This window comes from Pan paniscus, chromosome 10 (genome assembly GCF_029289425.2).
Source record: "Pan paniscus chromosome 10, NHGRI_mPanPan1-v2.0_pri, whole genome shotgun sequence".
In the NCBI taxonomy this organism is placed as follows: Eukaryota; Metazoa; Chordata; class Mammalia; order Primates; family Hominidae; genus Pan; species Pan paniscus.
In genome coordinates this window covers 73,929,084-73,945,667 of record NC_073259.2, presented here as the reverse complement: position 1 = coordinate 73,945,667, position 16,584 = coordinate 73,929,084, and the positions used below count along the sequence as shown (strand labels likewise).

General features: G+C 36.7%; 1 long non-coding RNA gene across 1 annotated transcript in view; it reads left to right on the top strand.

Moving 5' to 3' along the window:
* LOC117975475 (uncharacterized) overlaps positions 1 to 16,584 on the top strand; it is a 184,969-nt gene that overhangs the window by 13,993 nt on the left and 154,392 nt on the right. Inside the window, exon 2 of the long non-coding RNA XR_010108841.1 lies at positions 13,907 to 13,987. This is a non-coding gene — a long non-coding RNA (uncharacterized LOC117975475). The remainder of the gene's footprint in view (positions 1 to 13,906; positions 13,988 to 16,584) is intronic.

Below are 16,584 nucleotides of genomic sequence, written 5' to 3'. Positions count from 1 at the left end.
GGCTTTGAATACAAAAGCCAAGAGCTACTTTCTTTCTTTCCTTTTTTTTTTTTTTTTTTTTTTTTTTTTTTTTTATGGACGGAGTCTCTCTCTATCTCCCAGGCTGGAGAGCAGTGGCACGATCTCAGCTCACTGCAAGCTCTGCCTCCCGGGTTCGCGCCATTCTCCTGCCTCAGCCTCCCGAGTAGCTGGGACTACAGGCGCCCACCACCATGCCCAGCTAATTTTTTGTATTTTTAGTAGAGACAGGGTTTCACCATGTTAGCCAGGATGGTCTCGATTTCCTGACCTTGTGATCCGCCGGCCTTGGCCTCCCAAAGTGCTGGGATTACAGGCGTGAGCCACCGTGCCCGGCTCCAAGAGATGCTTTCATGTATGTTTTGCTTACTGACAACAACTGACTGATGTACCATGTCAGTTATCAAGGATTATTTTTAAGTCCTTATTATTAGAAAAGGAACAAAGTCATTATGTAATCTAATCTGATCTCTTAATTCAATGCACTACTTATCTCTTGGTTTAGCTGCTGTCAACTATTTCAATGTGAATTGCTATTTTCATTTTGGTTTTACTTTAACAATCCCTACTCTTAAAAAAAAATCTCAAAATGATCTTAAGGAGTCAATTCAAACCTTTACCTCACTAAAAGCTTCTTCCTATTGTTCCAAACTTCCATCTCAAAGTACTGACACATTCAGGGAATAGGCATATAAAAATGCCTTTTTAATAACAGGATTAGAAAATTTTATTTATCTTTCATTATTAAGTTTTTCCAATTGTCAGGCTATCCTCCCTTGGACCATATTCTCAGGTTATATTTTTCTACAGATCTTTGTCTCCAGATGTCTACGACGGCTATCATCATAGAAACTTGTTGCTAGTGAAAGTAGGCTAAATTTATAAGTAAAAAGGAAATATTTTTCCTATTCCTGGGAACAGACATTTCTGATCTCAAATTTGAGAGAATTAATGTTGCTTAGTTATGGTATTTGAGTCAAATATAGAAATAGGTAATATTTTCTTATTACTATATTTAGTATTTAAATTAGTATTAGTATTTAAATGTAAATACTAGTTAGTATTTTAAATATTCACTTAAATACTAATACTAATTATTACTAATACTAATTTAATTTAAATACTAGTGTTTAAATACTAATTTAAATTTAAATACAAGTATTTGAATTAGTATTAGTATATTTAGTATATATTAATATTTCAATCCCCATAGGTAGTTTTTCCGGTTCCTTCTCATTTGGGTAGACTATGTCAGAGGGAAGATCTGGGACTCAAGAGCTGCTGTTCAGATTCTTTTGTCTCACAGGGTGCTTTCTTGATTGGGTACTCTCTCCTTTCCCCTAGGGATGAGGCTTCCTGAGAGCTGAACTGCAGTGATTATTATTTCTCTTCTGAATCTAGCTGCTCATGAGAGCTACTGGGTTCTGGGCTGGTACTGGGGAGTGTCTGCAGAGTCTTGTGATGTGATCAGTCTTTTGGTCTCTCTGCCATGGATACCAGCACCTCCTCTGGTGGAGGTAGCAGGGGAGTGCAGTGGACTCTGTGAGGGTCCTTGGTTGTGTTTTTGTTAAGTGCGATGGTTTTCTGTTGGTTGGCCTCCAGCCAGGAGGTGTGGCGGTCTCAAGAGCGCATCAGCTGCAGTAGTAGAGGGAAGATACCAGCTTGCCCAGGGTCAGGTGGTACGTAGGGCCATAGAGCTCCCAAGAGATTATGTCCTTTGTCTTCAGTTGGGGGGTGGGGTAGAGAAAGACCCCCAGGTGGGGGAGGGTTAGGTGTGTCTGAGCTCAGACTCTCCATGGGCAGGTCTTGCTGCGGCTGCTGTCGGGGATGGGGATGTGTTTCCCAGGCCAATGGAGTTATGTTCCCAGGGGGATTATGGCTGCCTCTGCTGCAGTCATACAGGTCGCCAGGGAAGTGGGAAAAAGCCGGCAGCCACAGGCCTCACCCAACTTCCACACAGTTGAAAGGCCAGTGTCAGTCTGACCGTACCCCCACAACAGCACCGAATTTATTTCCAGGCAGCCAGTGAGGAGGGCTGAGAACTTGCCCTAGGCAACAAGCCTCCCTACTGAGAAAGCAAATGGACTCACAGTTCTTCGGCCGTCCTGCAGCAGCAATCCACCTCCTTCAAAGGGTCTGTGGGTTCTCTCGGCTTTCCTGGTATATTCCTGCAGTAGTTCTTGGAGCAAAAGTTTACAGTGTGGGTCTCCACATGTTGCCTTGTCTTTCCCAGTGGGAGCTGCAAGTTAGTCTTGCCTCCTATCCGCCATTTTTGGATCCTCCCTCATAGGTAGTTCTTTACAAGTGTAAGCCACAAGTGGTGTTGCTTTTGTGGTATTTGCTATATTGTCTCTATCTTTTCTGTGCCAATGGTCTAAGGATGAGTGGAGAATCATGATTCAGAATTTCTTTTTTCCATACTTCAACATGGCCCTGTGTGTAGCTTCACATTGTTGAGTCACACTTCTCAAACTCATTTTCTCTGAGCTCGAGGGTAAGAAACTGAGATGTGACATAATGAAAACTTCCAACACTATGAATACTACAATAATATATTTTTAAAGAGAAGGGGAGTTATTTGTGCCCCTGTAGACTGCAATGTTTTTCAATGTGCAATTGCCATAAAATAGTGAACTGTTGAACATTGTTTGTTTGCTTTTTTTTTTTTTTGAGATGAAGTCTTGTTCTGTTGCCCAGGCTGGAGTGCAATGGCATGATCTCGGCTCACTGCTACCTCCACCTCCTAGGTTCAAGTGAATCTCCTGCCTCAGCCTCCCGGAGTAACTGGGATTATAGGTGTGTGCCACCACCTCCGGCTCATTTTTATATTTTTAGTAGAGGCAGGGTTTCACCATGTTGGCCAGGCTGGTCTTGAACTCCAGACCTCAGGTGGTCCAACTGCCTTGGCCTCCCAAACTGCTGGGATTACAAGCATTAGCCACTGTGCTCGGCCTGTTGAACATTTTTGACTAAAATCAACAGTGAAATATACAGATAACTTAATGTCCAAAACATATATCTACATACATGCAAAACTGAAACAAAATTTTCATGAAACAGTTCTTATCCTATATTCCTCGTAATGCACTCTGAATATTTTTTCTTTTCTTTTTTGTTTTTTAAAATGTTGATTAAACTCAGTTGATTTTGTGACCCACTAAAGAGCTGTTAATCAGGTTGAAAAGTACTGTATTAATGGGACGGGGGAAGAGCTTTCTAAATCATATACACAAATATAATACACAAAAACATAAGTGTTTTTAAAATTTGTTTTTATGTATATGCAAAATATATTTTTCACTGTAAGTTTTCGGGACGAAAGTTTGCAAGCCACTACCCAAATGAATAAAAGAATTGAAACTTTTATGCAACCAACAAACATATGGAAAAAAAGCTCATCACTGATCATTAGAGAAATGCAAATCAAAACCACAATGAGATACCACCTCATGTCAGTCAGAATCACGATTATTAAGAAGTCAAGAAACAGCAGATGCTGGCGAGGCTGTGGAGAAATAGGAGTGCTTTTACATTGTTGGTAGGAATGTAAATTAGTTCAACCATTGTGGAAGACAGTATGGCGATTCCCCAAGGATCTAGAAGCAGACCTACCATTTGACCCAGCAATCCCATTACTGGGTATATACCCAAAGGAATATAAATCATTCTATTATAAAGATATATGCACACATATGTTTGTTGCAACACTATTCACAATAGCAAAGACATGGAGCCAACCCAAATGCCCATCAATGATAGACTGGATAAAGAAAATGTGGCACATCAAATACTATGCAGCCACAAAAAGGAATGGGATCATGCAGGGACATGGTTGAAGCTGGAAGCCATCATCCTCAGCAAACTAACACAGGAACAGAAAACCAAACACTGCATGTTCTCACTCACAAGTGGGAATTGAACAATGAGAACACATGGACACAGGGAGGGGAACAACACACGTCAGGGCCTATCGGAGAGGAGGGCGAAGGGAGGGAGAGCATCAGAATAAATTGCTAATGCATGCAGGGCTTAAAACTTAGGTGATGGGTTGATAGGTACAGCAAACCACCATGGCACACATATACCTATGTAACAAACCTGCACGTTCTGCACATGTATCCCAGAACTTAAAGTAAAAATAAATAAATAAGAACCAAAAAAAAAAAAAAATTGAAACTTGCCTTCAGAGGCAAGTAGGTAAATAGAATGTGCAGTCCTAACTTATTTTTATTTACTTTTTATTAATTATTAGGCAAACCCAGAGGATTGCTTTTGTTTTCTTCCCTCAACTATTTTTTTTTCAAGAATGATTTGAGTTCTCCGATCACATTATAGACATATAATAACTATGTCAAGTGTTGATTACAGTGATGGAGTTAGTTTCTTGATCTTAAACATAATGAATAACTCTTTGATATAATCTTGTGTACATAATCTTTAAGGAATCTTATAATTTTTAAATAACACTTTGGGACTGCTTTTTCAGCTATGATGAACAAGGGTTAATGTATATTCATGTTGTAAAATGGATCCTCTGTAATCGTTCCTGTATTACAGATCCCAAGGGCTATATTCATGACAGTTAAAGGGATAAATTTAAAACGCCTTCATGAGGATTGGCATAGTGTTAATATAACGTTAAGTGTAATTCTAATGACTGGAGAACTCAATGATTCAGAAATCTGTGCCCATTAACATCAGAAGCAGTGACTAAGTGTCTAAGTATCTGACTGTATGCAATATAGTGCTAGACTCAAAGCAAACAGAACCTACTCTCTGCCCTTTGGAGGTTTATATTCTACAATATCAAGTCCAAAATAAACATTTTTCACCCCAGGTAAAAGGAAAAGTGGGAGATTTTTGTCTTAGTGGCACTCCTCATTTGATAATCATCTCCCTTCATAAAAATTCTTCTCTCTTGCCACTCCCTTCTCTATGATCTTTAATTCCTCTGCCCTCCCCCAACCCCTCACCCCTTAGCTCTCTGGTGCTGCTGTGCTAGATATGCTGACTATGCATATCTAGCCCACTATCAGCACTTCTCTCACCTTCCACTAACTGAATCAGAACAGACTGTAGACTCCAAATTTGACTGTCAAGGGTTTCAGGCCCAGCACTTTAACTGGCCAGCTTTGAAAACTTGGACAACTCATTGCAATAAACATAAAAAGTTCAAAATGTCTGAAACCTACTTTCAAATAGTTCGACCAATTATACATATGTTAAGATACATATATACTTTAAATACAAATACATACTTTGTATGCACACACACACATATATATAATACAAATACAGTAGGATGTTAATAACTGGGAAATCAATGTGAGCAGTGTATATAAGTTCATTGTAAGTTCATTGTGCCATTTTTTCAAATATTCTATAGAAATATAGAATATTCTATAGAAATATAGAATATTCTATAGAAATATAGAATATTCTATAGAAATATAGAATATTCTATAGAAATATAGAATATTCTATAGAAATATAGAATATTCTATAGAAATATAGAATATTCTATAGAAATATAGAATATTCTATAGAAATATAGAATATTCTATAGAAATATAGAATATTCTATAGAAATATAGAATATTCTATAGAAATATAGAATATTCTATAGAAATATAGAATATTCTATAGAAATATAGAATATTCTATAGAAATATAGAATATTCTATAGAAATATAGAATATTCTATAGAAATATAGAATATTCTATAGAAATATAGAATATTCTATAGAAATATAGAATATTCTATAGAAATATAGAATATTCTATAGAAATTTCAAACTAAAATTTGGGAAAAAACAGAAAGACCATTTCCTTGTATCGTAAGTATCCAATAAATGCTAGCTATTATTTTTATTAATCTTGTACTGTATGCCTGTGGGAGACAAATCCCCAGCCCACTCCTAGGTAATGCAAACATTTAGTGCTGGTCTTTAAGAGACATAATCATAATCCTTTTTGCCTGCCTTTCCATATAAAAATGGATTGGGAGTTTTGTAGAGTGGCAGTCTACTGGTGTATAGGTGACTACTTATTTAGAGTTACAGACTGTTCTAATTTCACAGAGTTGAACGTTCACTCACACCGCACTCGGTCTTTATTTCCTGTAACCAAGCTAATCTCCCTCCTGAGTAACTTCCAACATAGTAAGAGGAGCAGAGTAGTAAGTGAAACGCATGCACATAGGTGGCACACATATGCCACATAAACACACTAACTGATCACTCAAACCTTTAACTTGCTAAATAATACTAAATAATTTTTGTCTAGTTTACACAATTTCTTTCAATTAAATCTTCAGAAAATTGAGTGTTCAATTCTTGATTGAGGCTGATCTTTCTTTGCCAGATGGTGTCTGGGTGTAGGGAAAAGCTCAGGACTCCACCTGACAATAGGAATGAGGTAGCTGAATCATGCTCTGTTTTTCTCCTGCTCAGCTGGTCTCATCTCTGGACTGACAACCCCTGGAAAGTGATTCATTTAGGTGCCCTTGAAGGACCTGAAAGCTTTTATGTCTGCCCTAAAAAGTAATCATAATCTCCTTTTGTGGCAGCCCTGAGATTGCTGAAAAACCAACTCAAAGTCTAATCCTGAGAAGTGACTTGTGGTGAACAGACTCCAAGAAAGCCCCAGTTATTCCTACCTCCTAGTATTCATGCTATTGTGTAGTCCTCTCCCTTTGAATGTTAGTGGTGATGCGGTATTTTTCTCACCCCCATTCACCGAACTCACGGCAGGGCACCCCATCTACTTGGCCCACTGTGCTTAGCCCTTTGCAGGAGGGAGCAAGTGAGTGAGTGAGTACGGGATCCAGCTGGCTGCTCTGGGCATTGACACAGGAGCAAGCTCTGTGTGGGGCCCATGACCAGACCAGACATGTTGCCTTGAGGGGAATGCAGCGGACCCCAGGGTGCCTGTGACCCCGAGGCCTCACAGGGTGCCTGTGACCCTGAAGCCCCAGAGGGGGTGTTATAGTGCTCTTCTAGTTCTGCTACCTGCACTCCAGTGGACAGCAGTGTGTTAGCAGCTCCCTTGGCCCCTTGCCTTGTCATGTGGGGTGGCTGCCCTCCGTTGGCCAGGGCAAAGGGCCAGTGTGACAGCCTTTTCTGGGTACCTACATTTGGTGAGCCCCAAGCTCTTGTCCAGCATCCAAGAAGCTTGAGGTCATGTGGACGATTGAAAGATGGTGAAGGCAGAGAATTGTACTGAGTGATGAAAATGGCTCTCAGCGGAGAGGGGAACTGGAGAGGGGATGGGAAGGGCAAGTCATTTTCCCTGAAGTCAGGTTGTCTCTCTCTCGCAGTCAGGCTGTCTCCCCTACTCCACCAACTGAGTCTGGGGTCTTTATAGGTACAAGATGGGGAGTGTGAGTGTATGCCAATTGGTTTGTGAGTATACGAAAAAGGTTAAAGTGACGACACCACTCAAAGGTGGGCATGATGGTGCAGAAAACCAATTAGGAAAGGGTAGATATGTGTAAGATAGGTGAAGGGTGGGGATCAATTAGAGAAAAGTGCGCCAAACAGGAGGACAAGTTCTCAATCCAGTACAAGGATTTAACTTGTAATTTGGCTTTCAGGCTTTAAAGTGTCTTCAGCTTGGAGGTGGGCTTTCACCAGGTACCCGCCCCTATCTGCCCAGGCATTTGGCTGTTTCCAGTTGCTATCAGTGGGATGTGTGACTTGCTGCTAACCAACAGAATATGGCAAAGGTGATGTGATGTCATTTCCATGATTCTATAAGATTGTAACATGTATATTGCTAGTAGCCCTTCCATATTGAGTTTCTTTTGCTACTTTTCATAAAGAAAACCACCATAGGAAGAGACCTACCTGGTAAGGAGCTAAAGGCAGCCCTGACAAATGGCCAGGAAAGAGCTGAGGCTGTCAGTCTAACAGCCTGCAAGGAAGTGAATCTGCTAAAAGCTACATGAACTTAGAGGAAGATTCTTCTCCAGTCAATCCTCTGTTGAAATTCCAGCCCTGGCTCATGGTAGCCTTGTGAGAGACACTGACGCAGAGCACCCTACACTGCTACTTGGAATCCTGATTGGCAGAAGCTGTGAGATAATAAGCTGCTAAATTTGTAATAATTTGTTATGTAGCAATGTAAAATTAATACATAACTTTTGCCACAAATTGAGCAACCAAGGAAGTCGGCAGTTATGAGTTCCTAAACCTCTGGGCTTATCTATGGCATTAAATTATTCTGGACATACTTGTTTTTTTAGAGATTTTAAAAGACCAGAAACTAGATTCAATTAAATTCAGTTCAAGCCAAGCCTATTTAATTCCATTCAACAAGAGTTCCTGAAAACTTTCTATATTCCCCTGCCAACCCTGTCCCATTGTGATAGACCCTGAGAATAAAAAACTAAGTATAATGCAGTCCTCAACTCAAGGGAGTTAGCTCTGTTGGGGAAGACAAAGCTCTAGGACTTACCACCACAGGGCAGGATGTTTAGGATATGAGTTTTTGTATATTTTTAAAGCACCCCCTTATGGTTAATTTTATGTGTCAACTTGGCTGGACTGCTTTCCCCAGATATTTGGTCAGACCTTATTCTGGAAATTTCTGTGAGGGTGTTTTTGGATAAGATTAATATTTAAAGCAGTGACCTTTGAGTAAAGCAGATTGCCCTTCATAATGTGGGTGGGCCTCATCCAATCAGTTAAAGGTCTATAACAGAATCAAGACTACAAGACTAATATCTTCTGTGCAAGAAGGAATTCTGCCAGCAGATGGCTTCCGGACTTGTACTAAATCAATTCTTCCCTGGGTCTCCGTAGTAGTTTGGGCCAATTCCTTAAAATAAATCTCTCTATAAACAAATATGTATATATGCATTCTATTCATTTTGTTTCTCTGGAGAACACTCTCATACGCAGCCCATACTGTAACACTAATATTTTAAATTGCGACCTTTATGTTAATTAGTTCCGTATTCAACTGTGAATCTTCACTTATAGTTCATGTTTGTTACTCGGTCCCTTCTCTGACAGTTTCCTTACATGGCAAGTTATTTGAGGATATCTGGGTGTTTTTAAAAATCTATATACCTACAAACGGTCTATTATGGAAATGAAACGCTTGTTAACTGTGCGATTTTAGGCAAATTACTTCATGTCATTAAGTCTTAATTTTTCTCTCTTTTTTTTTGAAACAGAGTCTCCCTCTGTTGCCCAGGCTGGAGTGCAGTGGTGCAATCTTGGCTCACTGCAACCTCCGCCTCCCGGGTTCAAGTTATTCTTGTGCCTCAGCCTCCCAAATAGCTGGGATTACAGGTGCACACCACCATGCCTGGCTAATTTTTGTATTTTTAGTAGAGACGGGGTTTTGCCATGTTGGCCAGGCTGGTCTCGAACTCTTAGCCTCAAGTGATCTGCTAACCTCGGCCTCTCAAAGTGCTGGGATTACAGGCATGAGCCACAATGCCTGGCCAATATTCTCATGTAAAGGAGTAAACTACCACTTCATTGAATTGCTCTTAAGGTTGATTAAGATAAGACTATAAAGAATTTAGTATTGTGCTTAGTGCTATAGTAAGCACTCAATAAATCTTATTTTTGTGTGTGTGTTATTATCTACATCAGCAGAATAGTTAATATTCATTAAATTGAAAATTATAATAACAATCTAGAAGGCATCATGTCCAAAATGGAGAATAATAATTCTATATAGAAACTTTACCTCAATATACTTGAGACGTGTAGGTACGTAACTGAATGCATCTCTAATAATGTAAAACATGATTTTCAAGTACATTCTGTGCAAAATGTAGTGTAGAATAAAAAATGTTCTCAGATGTTACCAGTTATCTACCCAGAATTTAATTTTGCATAGGTTCTTAAGTATTTTGATGCTGCCTTAATTTGTTATCAATTACAAATAATTTTTCTAAACTGTACAATTAGGAATGGATTCATTTGTTCTGAACTGGTAATTATGCACAATAAACGGGAATGTAGTAGGATTATGAGGTTATAGTTGAATAATAGCAAGTTAGGACTAATTTTTCATAATTTTTCCCTTTGTATTGTTATTAATGAGAGATAAATGTTTTTGGTTAAATTATGTAGTTCATCAGTGGAGGAAGGAACTCAAAATTGAAGATTAGTTTTCAGACAATTATCTTTTATATTTAAAGAAAAAAAGAGAAAGCAGTTGATTACATTTATACACAACTTTCTTCTTTGTCTAAAAATTTCAGCTTGTCAAATACACACTATGGAAAGTTATATATATGGCAACAAGGCCTGTATAATTTTCTATTTTTTAAGAATTTGCAAACTCAATAATTGCAGGAGAACAGTAGCCTAAACTCTCAATGCAGATTTAATAATAGTGTACTTTACTGAGGTCTCTTTTTGGAAGATTTTATTGCTTAAAAGCAATGTAGTTCAGGACACCTACTAGAATACTAAAACCTTGATTATTTACAATTAAGTAACACTGGTTCGAATATTTTATTTCTTTTCATTTTGGATTATTTTCATCATGTTTAGTAGCAACATCAGTGAAGCTGCCATGGTATAATACACAATTTATTTTGGAATAGCATAGAAGCTCATCTGTATAACGTGGGTTAATATGGTGGTTCAAACTCTACAAAGTTTACAATTTTATTATGTCAAAAATTAACATAAAATCTTGTCAAATTTAGGGAAATTTATATTGGTGGAAAGAAAAATTTTAAAAATTGTTGATTTCTCTGCTTAATTCCATATAATGTGTACTAAATATAAATTCATGTATCTAGTCATGTAAAAACTCACTGAATCCCCATCATGTACAAGACAGTTTCATGTCTTTCCTCAACTGGCTCACATTTCTAGGAGAGGAGATAAGGTGAAGCACAAGTAATAGTCATATAAGCCAGTTAATGGCGTTAGAGTTCAAAGCAGGGAGTGGTCACTTTCAGATCAGCAAAGGACTGTTTCATGAAGAAAGTGCTAGAGGTATAGAACCATAAATTTCTGAAATGAAAGGGCTTTTTATTGTACAGATGAGGAGACCAAGGCCAGAAAGTGTAAAAACTTGTCTGAAGTCATGTTATAAAAATATGATAGCACTTAATTAGTTAGAAACCAGGTTCCATAACTTTTTGTCTAATGGATCTTTTAAAATCGTGGCTTTACTGAAGTGTAATTCACATACCATAAATTTACATTTTTAAAGTGTACAATTCAACATTTTTAAGTATATTTATAAAGTTGTGCGACTATTAACATTATCTAACTTGAGAACTCCAAAAAGAAACTCTGTACCCTTAAGGTATCTGTTAAGGCATTTGTCCCATTTTTCAAGTGGTTTGTTTGTTTTCTTCTTGTTGAGTTTTAAGAGTTCCTCATATATTTTGGTTAACAGTCCTTTGTCAGAAGTATCTTTTGCAAATATTTTCTCCCATTGTGTGGTTTGTCTTGTTCTCTAGACATTTTCTTTCATAGAGCAGAAAATTTAATTTCCATGAAGTCCACCTTGTCAATTAATTCTTTTATAGATTATGCCTTTTGGTGTTGTTTCTAAAAAGTCATTACCATACCCAAGGGCATCTAGGTTTTCTCCTATGTTTCTTTCTAGGAGTTTTATAGCTTTGAATTTTACATTTAAGTCCATGATTCATTTTGAGTTCATTTTTGTGAAGGGTGTAAAGTCTGTCTAGATCCATTTCTTCGCATGTGGATGTCCAGTTGTTCCAGCATCACTTGTTGAAAAGATCACTTTTTTTTTTCCATTTCATTGCCTTTTCTCCTTTGTCAAAGATCAGTTGGCCTTATTTATGTGGGCCTCTTTCTGTACTCTCTATTCTGTTCCATTGATTTATTTGTCTTTTCCTTTACTAATACCACACTGTCTTAACTACTGCAGATTTAGAGTGAGTCTTGAACTCAGGTAGTGTTGATTCTCTCACTTTGTACTTCTCTAGTATTGTGTTGGCTATTCTGAGTTCTCTGATTCTCCATATAAACTTTAGAATCAGTTTGTTGATATCTACAAAATACCTTTCTGGGATTTTGATCAGGATTGTATTGAATCTATAGATCAAGTTGGGAAGAACTTACATTTTGACAATATTAAATCTTCTTATCCATGAACATAGAACATCTCTCCATTTACTTAGTTCTTCAATTCCATTAATCAGAATTTTGCAGTTTTCCCTACATCGATATTGTAGATATTTTGTTAGATTTATATCTAAATATTACATTTTTGGAAGTGCTAACATAAACAGTAGTGTGCTTTTAATTTCAAATTTACTTGTTCATTGCTGGTATTTAGGAAAGCAGTGGACTTTTTGTATTTTTTTCATGTATCTTGCAATCTTGCTATAATTGCTTATTAGTTCCAGCAGGGTTTTATTTTGGTGGGGTGGGGGGGGGTGGTCAATTCTTTCGAATTTTCGACATAGTAATCAAGTCACCTGTGAACAAAGTTTTATTTCTTCCTTCCCCATCTGTCTGCCTTCTATTTTTTTTCTTGTCTTGCTGCATTAGTTAGGAACTACAGTAAAATGTTGAAATAAAGTAACCAGGGACATCCTTGCCTTACTTCTGATCTTAGTGGGAAAATTTCTTACCATTAAGTATGATGTTAGTTGTAGGTTTCTGTAGATTTTTTTAAAGTTGAGGCATTTCCTCTAATCTCTAAATTATTGAGAATTTTAATTATAAATGGGTGTTGGATTTTGTCAAATGATTTTTCTGCATCTATTGATAAGATCATGTGAGTTTTTTTCTTAGCCTGTTGATATGATGGATTACATTAATTTTTGAATGTCAAACAAATTTTGCATACCTGGGATAAATACAACTTGGTTGTGGTGTTTAATTTGTTTTATATATTGTTGGATTTGATTTGCCAATGTTTTGTTGAAGACTTTTGTATCTATGTTCATAACAGATATTGTTTTATAGTCTTATTTTCCTGTACTGTCTTGGTTTTGGTATTAGAGTAATTCTGCCTTCATAGAATGAGTTAGAAACTACTAATATTTCCTCTCCTTCTTTCCTGAAAGAAATTTTAGAAAATTGGTATAATTTCAAAACTTTTGGTATTATATCTAAAAGACCATTGACCAATTCAATGTTACAAAGATTTAACCCTATGTATCTTTAAGAGTTTTATAGTTTTAGATCTTACTTTTAGGTTTGTAATCTATGTGGAGTTAATTTTTGGGTATGGTGGGAGGTAAGAATCCAATTTAACTCTTTTGCATGTAGATATCCCATAGTCTCAGTCCCATTATTTGAAAAGACTACTTTTTTTTCCCATTGAGTAGTCTTGGTGCTTTTGTTGAAAATCAGTTGACCATAAGTATGAGGGTTTACTTTTGGATTTTCAGTTCTCTACCATTTAACTATATATCTATTCTTATGCCAGTATCACACAATTGATTACTGTAGCTTTAGAGTAAGTTCTGGATTTAGGAAGTGTGACTTCTCTAACTTTTTTCTTTTTTTCTAGATTATTTTAGTTATTTGAAGAACATTACCACCTTAGTAATATTATGTTTTCAACCACAAACTTGGGATATGGTACATCTTTCTATTTATGTTTCATCTTTAATTTCTGGGTGTTTTAAATTTTTATTAAAACTTGCTAAACTTGCAGTGCTCCTGCCTCAGCCTCCTAAGTAGCTGTGGCTATAGGTACATACCACCATGCCTGGCTTATGTCTTCTTACATTTTTTTAAATGATGTTTTGTAGTTTACAGGTCCAAGACATATTTTGTTAGATTTATTTCTAAGGATTTTATTCTTTTTGATGCTAATATTAATTGAATGCTTTCTTAATTTTATTTCCAAATGGTTCATGGCTACCATATAAAAATACAACTGACTTGTGAATATTTATCTTGACTCTGTAATCTAGATGAGAAAACAGAAGCAAAGGCAGAAAGATGCTACATTGCCAGCTTTGAAGATGGAGGGAAGAGGTCACAAACCAAGGAAGGTGAGTGGTGCCTGGAAGTTGGAAAAGGCATGGAAACACATTCTTCTGTAAAGCACTTAGAAAGAAATACAGTCTTCCAAAATGTTGATCTTAGCCAGGTAAGACCTGTGATTAACTTCTACTACATGTAACTATAAGAAAATAAATTTGTATTGTTTAAGCCACTAGGTTTGTTGTGCATTTTTATAGCACCAATAGAAAATTAATACATCATGGAGGTATTTTTCTACACTTTATTCTGTTGGCTTTTTCACCTTTTCATTTAGATCTTTAACTCATTTGAAGTTCTTTTTGTATGCAAGGCCAGGATAGAAGCCTAGCTTTATTTTTCTCTATATAGTGAGATTTTTTTTTCCAGTGCCATCTACAACTTAGCTTTCCTCACAATTTGATGTTGTCATTTTAACCATGTTTCAAATTCCCATATAGTCCTGTGTCTATGTTCTATATTTGTTTTCATTGTTGTATTTTTGTGTTGCTGTAAATTATCACCTTGTTTTTGTCACTGTAAATTTTAGACACACTTGTTTTAGTATCTGGCAGGGAAAATTTCCAAACCTTATGCTATGGTTTAAATATGTCCCCCAAAAAGTATATTGGAAACTTAAATAACCCCCACTATACCCCACCTCTCAATAGTGTTGCAGAGGGCTCATTTATGAGGGCTCCACCCTCATAAATGAATTAATGTTGATTATAAAAGGGCTTGAGGCTGTGAGTTCAATCTCCTGTGTACTCTCTCTCCCCCTTTTCCCTCTCTTGCCCTTTTGCCTTCCACTATGGGATGATGCCGCAAGACGGCCCTCACCAGATGCCAGCACCTCCTGTGATATTGGACTTTCCAGCCTCCAGATTCATGAGAAATAAATTTCTATTGTTTATAAATTACCAAGTCTATGGTATTCTGTTATAGTAGCACAAGATGGACTAAGACACTTTTTTCTTTTTTTAAATGTTGAATTGACTATAAAAAATTAATTCATATTTTAAAATATAGAATTTGTTAAATTCTTTAAAACAACAGAATTTCTATTTAAAATATCCTGTAGGGATGATTTTAGATAGATTTATTTTAGGAGAATTGAAATGTTTTCTATGTTAAATCATCTCATCCATGAACATGGTATATGTTTCCATTTATTTAAATGATTTGTGAACTTTAATAGTTCTTTCTGTAGAAGTATTTGATACTTCTGTCTCATTAAGTCAGTCTGCTTACGGTGTTAAGATGTCTTCAATCTCTTATCTTAATTTGTTCTATTATGTTATAATCTGCATGTAATGAGGGACATCTTTGGCTCATCTTTGATCTCACTCCCTTCCCCTTTGAGGAAAACTCAGTTATTTGTTGTCACATATCAAAATAAATCCCAACTACAAATGTATTGGCCAATAAAACTAATTTTGCATGTTTCATAGATAGGCAGAGACAAAGATCCACATCACATTACGCAGAAATTTAATAATATTACCTAGCAGACATTTCTGTTCAGCTAAGTTTTCTTTTTTGCACTCGAGTAATTGAGCTCTTTCTCCCTCAATATTGCCTTTAAACAGAACAATGTTGTTTCAGTGTGTCTGACTATACGTTTCTTATATACATCACTAAACACTATCTTCACTATTGGGAATGATCATTTTATGGAGGTTGATGTAGATCTGAACAAATAATAGGCCTTCTTAAGCATCTATTCTTCTTAGAAGGATGAGAGTTCTATAAATATTTATAGTTTTTATCCTATCACTTGTAATTTATGTTGCCAACTATTGAATGAGCTATTCTGTGTTTTCCAGAACCTCCTTTACATTCACTTCTATTTAAGTCCAACTATACTTACCCCATTGGGCTACGTACTTTAACAGAAAATGGCCTAAAATAAAACTGTTTGAGGCCTGCCTCTTACAGTTGCCAGTTATGAGCCATGAATACAGGTTTTCACCCTCACCTCCTTTTAGCTTTCTCTTTTGTAAAGTAGGGTTGGTAAAAGAATGTGCTTTATAGAGTTTCTTTGAAAATTAGATAAAATAATGCTTATAAGCTCTCAATACATTGGTGGCATTTGATGAGTCCTCCACAATTTTTAATGATTATATTTTTATGATTTTCATGTATATTATTCTGACCTTTCTTTCTCTTCCAGCTAGCACAAGCTTTCTCAAACAACTTGAGTCTCTTACAATTATAAGTAAAGAGGCTTTAAGAAATGTAAGCAGAATTATCCTCTTCTAATATTGGAGCATTTGGGGACTATGAAAGAGTAGGGACTTTATTACAGTTCTAGGAAAGCCTGTCTAACCACTCTTCCCCAATTCTGGTGAGCAATTTAAAACTCTGAGACTCCTCTGGGGGTAGTACAAAAGTTGCTGTGGTGATGTTGGTGGTGGTGGGGTGTTCTCCAACTGGTGGTCAGATCCAGTATCTTGAGGAAAGCCTGAGGATCTATGCTCAATAATTAGAGACAGTCCAGTTATTAGCGTGAGGGACAGAGAAACATATAACTCTAAAACCAGAAAAGATATTTTGTGGACGAAAATAAGCAGGTTGTCATTTTTCCAAATTTGCATGTAGCATTCGTGACAGTATAAATGTTCTAGTC